The sequence below is a fragment of the Callospermophilus lateralis genome, chromosome 2, assembly GCF_048772815.1.
Source record: "Callospermophilus lateralis isolate mCalLat2 chromosome 2, mCalLat2.hap1, whole genome shotgun sequence".
Lineage (NCBI taxonomy): Eukaryota > Metazoa > Chordata > Mammalia > Rodentia > Sciuridae > Callospermophilus > Callospermophilus lateralis.
Genome location: NC_135306.1, coordinates 3,916,986 through 3,922,704, shown reverse-complemented (window position 1 = coordinate 3,922,704; position 5,719 = coordinate 3,916,986).

The following is a 5,719-nucleotide window of genomic DNA, read 5'->3' as shown; positions in this document are numbered from 1 at the left end:
AGAAGAGGGGGAGTCAAGAGAGTGGGAGGCTGTAAAAGGGCCCCCGGCCAGCAGCTGACCCAGAGGACCCAATCCCCATCATGTGCTGCTGTGAGGGCATGCACCCCTCTGCTGTGGGGCGGGCTGTGGGAGAAACCAGACTCAGAGCCACCAAACAGCACCACTGCTCTCCCCCTCCTTCCACAGAGGGTGCCCATCCCACTCCTCACGTGATATCCCAAGGCTGTGCATGTGTCCACAGCTACTCTGAGGGTTAGTTGACCATTACATGGCCTATTCCCTGTGGCGTTTGGCCAGAAAGGGCAAAGTGACCCAAGCCCCGGGCATGTATCCTCAATTTTCACACGTTGTAGGCATAGCACTTTCCCCCAATGAGCAGCAGCGACACTAGTGCCAGGCCCAAGAGCAGGGTCACTTCAAACAGTCCCACCCTAATGACAGCCCACCCCCAAATCATCTGGGAGCACTCTGGTCCCCGGCCGACCCGCCTGCCTGGCCCTGGGGGTGCGTCTCACTGTCTCTTGCTCTTCCTGTGCCTTGCAGTGAACCTGCTCTAATGGCCACCTCCCCGTCTCTGGGTTTCTGCTTCTGTGTGGGATGATTGGTGAGGGTCACTCCACAGTCCACTCAACCCCTGGGGAACTCTTCCCTGATCTGTGGGTGTCGTATGTAAACATGGCTGGTCAAAGCCAAGGTCACTAAGAGCTTTAAGATGTTGACTCCCACATTTGGGTCTTGGATTCATTCTGAGTAAACCTTTGCTCATGGCCTGAGGTCCAACTTCACTCTTTTACAGGTGGATGCCTAGAAAACATCACCCGTATTCCGACTGGCCCCAATTCTCCTCTGTCTCTTGAAATGGGCGTGACCTGGTAATGGGCTCAGTGGGGACAGGCTTATGATGAGGCAAACCAGGACAGCAGGGAGCAGGAGCCATGGATGATGGGGGAACAGAGGAACAGTGGGAGAATTAGGGGTGACGGGTCAGAGTGGGAAGCACAGTGTTGAGGGGGGGAAGGTGTGGTTGGGGTCCCTAGGCCAGCAATGTCCTGACTCATCATGCTAGAAGGGCGTCATCAATGCCACACGTAGCACACAAGTCTTTTTAGTCCCTTAGTAGGAAGAAAGCTTGTACATAGGGGACCTCTGGCCATTTGGCTTCCTTCCTATGAAAGGAATCTAACTGGAAAGGAATCTAATCTAATCTAAAGATCATTGTAGGTGAGGCTCCCATTGATGGGCCATTTTTCTTTGTTCCCTTGTAACATTAAAAAGAAAATGAATCTCTTCTTCAGGATCTGTGGGTCAGGATGGTCCCAGATTCCCAGGATGCTCTCAATGGGGTGGTAGCCAACAGGGATGGTTGATTTCCCATCTATAAAACAATGAGGCCAGAGTCTGTCAAGCCCAGCAGCACTGAGATCCTAGGGAGATGGGTATCTGAAGGCATCTCCCTCACAAATTCCATTCTAAACCCAGAGCCAGGAGGCGTCCCTGTGTGGCTCCTGGGAACGTGGTATGGCATGCCTGTCCAAATCCCATATCTAACACCTTGTCTGCTAAACCCTGTCACTCAAGTTTGTAATCAATTTAAGAAACGCCAGCTAACTGACCTAGCCTGGGGAAGTGGCCCCTACTCCTTCCGTGTGGGACCCCCAGAGTAGTGCAGGCCTGATGCTGAGGAGGGGAGGGGAGCGAGGTTTTGGTGTCACTGGTTGGAAACACAGCAAGTCTGAACCTCAACAGGATCGACACTGTGAGAGAGGAACGAGGACCAGGTAGACCCAGAAGGTGACTTAGTGCCCTCTGGAGAAGCCCTGAGAAGAGACTGTGAGGCCCGCTCCTGAAGACAGTCAGGAACACAGCGCTAGACAACGGCCTCGGCAGTGGGACGCTCTCGTTGCCTCGGCAGTGGCCCTGCTCAAAAAGGTGCCACCAAGGCAAGAGAGAGTGTAGGTCTGCCTTCTACCCAGAAGAGACGAGGTGTCACTGCAGTGATGGACGGCTGAGCAAAAACGACAAGGTGTCATGAGACAGCATGTGACCCACAGAGTTTTGGTGGAGGGACGTGTACGTGGAGGAGCTCAAGGCCAAAGGCAGGAGGTCAGAGGCCAAGTGAGACATCGTCTCAGCCAAAGCTGGGAGGGGAACGAGGTGAGGGGGAGACTCCTGTCCCGTAGATGGCCATCGATCCAAGTCACGGTACCAGGTCACATGTCACAGGAGCGTGGGGAGCTGAAGCTGAGATCTTGATTCTGGGGTTCTGATGAAAGAAACTTTAGTCAGATGTGACAAGCCAAGCAAGAGGACTTCGTTGTAAGTGAAAGCAAGGTGAGGCTCAAGTGGACTCCCAGGAGAGAGTGGACAGAGACAAAGCCACAGCGTGCCTCCGCTCACCACTGCTGGGTGTCTTCCAGAGTTCAGAGTCCACCCTCTGCAGCCTTCACCATTGGTTGGTGAGCTCCTCCTCCATGTTGGGCAGGGGAGTTGTGACCCTGTCTGGTCCTCTGGGAACTGTCACAGCAACCATCTCATTCAGGGGGCTTCATCTGCGAGACAATTCTGTGAGTATGTGGGTACTGGGGTCAGTGGATGGGCAGAACGTACCTTAGTGTGCCTGTGCTACTAAAGACGTTTCTCTTCTGAAAGACATGAGGGATTTGTGGCCACGAGTCTCACTTTACAACAACCCCATAGACCTGCCGGGGTTTGTGCCATTGGTCTTTCTTTCTTGATGTATTTCTTAACTGGACCCTTTAGTTTCCACCTGTTTGTTCTCAAGATTTGTGCATGTGCTATTTTTCTGTAAGTTGTTTGATTATTATTCATTAGCCATTAAAGCAATTTTTGAAAAAAATCCTGTGACCCTGAACATTTATTTGTTTGTATTCTACTGTTCATTACCAACTACTAGCTAACACTTTTCCCTTCAGTTCTTGGAAGCGTTCTTAATGCAAGTGACCTCTCAGGTCTGTGGAGCTCTGTCCTCTGGTGTAGATGGGTGTCGGGTTTCTGTTCTCGTGACTAAAAGGCTCAGGGGTCACTCCAGGTAAACTGGGCTGACTGGGCTGCACAAAATAACTGCACAAGAGACACAAATACCTTTTTCTTTGGGGTCGCTGTGATAGCTCCTTTGACCTTAAGGTTCCGCAGAAAGAGAGAGAGAGAGAGAGAGAGAGAGAGAGAGAGAGAGAGAGAGCGCACGCACACGCGATGACCTCTTTTATTGAGGAGAAGCTATTCAAATGAGGCAAGGGGTCAGGTTCAGGGGGCTGAGTCTAAATTCATGATGTCCACTGTCAGCAGGTTGACTGACACCTGGGTAGGCCACACCCAAGGGCACAGTAAGAGAAGGGAACACACACAAGGCACTTCCATGGAAGATTCTGTCCTAAACAGGGCAAGGGGTTATATTACAAAGAACAGGTGAGCGTAGCTCCACCCATGGGGCTGTAGCAAGACACACCCATGCAGGAGACACAGACCCTCGAACCCAAGAAGGGTGGGGAAAGCTCTGCCACATTTCTGTGACTGAGCCCCTAAGCACCCAACCAGGGAGTGTGACTCAGTCACAAGCAAGGTTGGTCTCCCACAGACGGGCATTTCCCTACCTGCTCACAGGACTCTGCACATTTCAGGGGCCCCTCCCCCTTAGGTGCTTCCTATCTGGGCATTGTCTCACAGGCTCTGGTCATTGCTACTGCCCCAGGTCCCACCTTTATCTCCTCCAATCAACCCAGCAAAGCTGCCTTGACCTCTGAGTCCCCTCTCTGCTTGATGATGGGATGCCCTCCAGGTTCACAGTGGCCTTGACAATGGCTGACATCATTTAATTCCCTCTCTAAGGCATCAAAACCAGCATTACCTGGGGCCCAACCTCTAAAATCAATCATTTCAATAGTTCTGACTTATTTTCCAACCATTCGTGGTCAATCCAGATGTCCACACACTGTCACTCCCTGCTTTATGGACAGATGTCATGCACCATCATTCTGGCCTGGACTATGGCAGTATCTTCCAACTCATCTCTCATGCTGTATAGCTTCCCCACACCTCCAAATATCTGCCCCCACTGCAGCCACTAGTGGGACCCTTTAGAAGAGTGAGCCACATCCCGACTCTGCCAAAGCCCTCCAAGGTCCCCCATTTCAGACTAGCAGCCAAGTCCTTCCAATGGCCCACGGCCAGCCCGGCAGTCCTGCCTCCCTCTCTCCTGGGATCCGGCCAGTCTAGCCCTGTGTCCTCTGCTCCAGCTGCTCCGCCCTCCAGGCTGCTCCTGGCACATGCCAGGCGCCCTCTCCCGGGCCTGCACCGCATGTCCCCTCCTGGAACCCTCTCCCGCCTGACTCCTCCATGGCTCACTTCCTCAACTCTGTGTGCAAATGTCACCTGGTGAGGCCAGCTGCACCCTTCCATTTACAATGCAAACACCCTGGTCCCCTTGCCCCCTCCGGCTTGTTCCATTTGCTTTTCCCCATAGCACTCACCTCCCTTTAAAATAATAGGTCATTATAGGAGTCCACGCTGGACCAGGGACAGAGCCACACAGTGGGCGGAGCAGGGAAGCTGTACAAGGAACAAGTAACAATGCAGGTGTCAGGAGAGCTATGAGAACAGCTCGGGGTCAGGAGATGGAGGAGGAAGAAACAGGGGCGTGGGGATCCCTCCACAAGGCTGGTCAGAGCTGGCGGGAGATGGGGTGTTGCTGCCCAGGGATGGGGGCACGTTTGCCAGGTTGCCTGCGTCAGCGCTGGTCATGGTCAGTGCAGAGGTGAGCAGGTAGGGGGCTGAGAGCCAGGCCTCGGGCTCCTTTTCTTCCCTGGTGCCTGCCCTGGGCCTGCAGGAAGTGCACACAAGTCCTGCAAAGGGCTAGCAGTGTCTGCTCCTGCAGCGCCCAGTTTATAGCATCATCTGCTGGAGATAGGCACTTCCACTGAGCCATTGTGATTCTGAGGGATAGTGAAGGTATTTCCACGATATGTAGGTTAAGCAAAGTTATTGTGGGTCACATCTGCTCTGCACACGGGGGACTGTCCCTGTTGGAAGGGCACATCTGAGTGGAGTTGCTGAGTCCTGGGCCACCGCTGATTTAAAGGCATATTCATGCTCGTGGTGAGTTTAAATGACACCTTTTGCTTTGAGAGATTGTGGATTCACGTGCACTTGTAAGACCTAATACAGAGGGAAAAACCCTCATGGATGTAGAGGTTCCTGTCCTTCGTCTCCTGACCCTGTAGCTTCCTGATGTTTCTATCATGCGTTGACCCCAACCTCCTTCCCTGTTGGATCCTGACAGCATCTATCCATCCATCAATTCTGACCTCCTGCCATGTCATCCCATAGCAGTATTACCATCAATGGACCTTGACCTCTGCCTTGTCTCCTGTCTGGCATACATTGACCCCAAACTGCTGTCCTACCTTCTGCCCACCATCTGATGACCCCTGCTCCTTGCCCTATCACCTCGTGATGGTGTCCCCCAGAAGTTGAACTTAACCAGGATCTAGGAGGAGCAAGTTTAGAGAGCTCTGTAGAGGTCAGCTTGCTGGGACAAGGGGCAAGGTGGGTGGCCGGCAGGAGGCGCCTGGAGATCTTCCATTAAACCCAACATAGGCCTGTACCCGTGTCACAAGACCAACCATCAGTGGCTCATACAGAACAGGGGACAAAAGATAGCTAGGGCACAGTCAAACCAGAACACGGGCAGACCAGTCTCCCC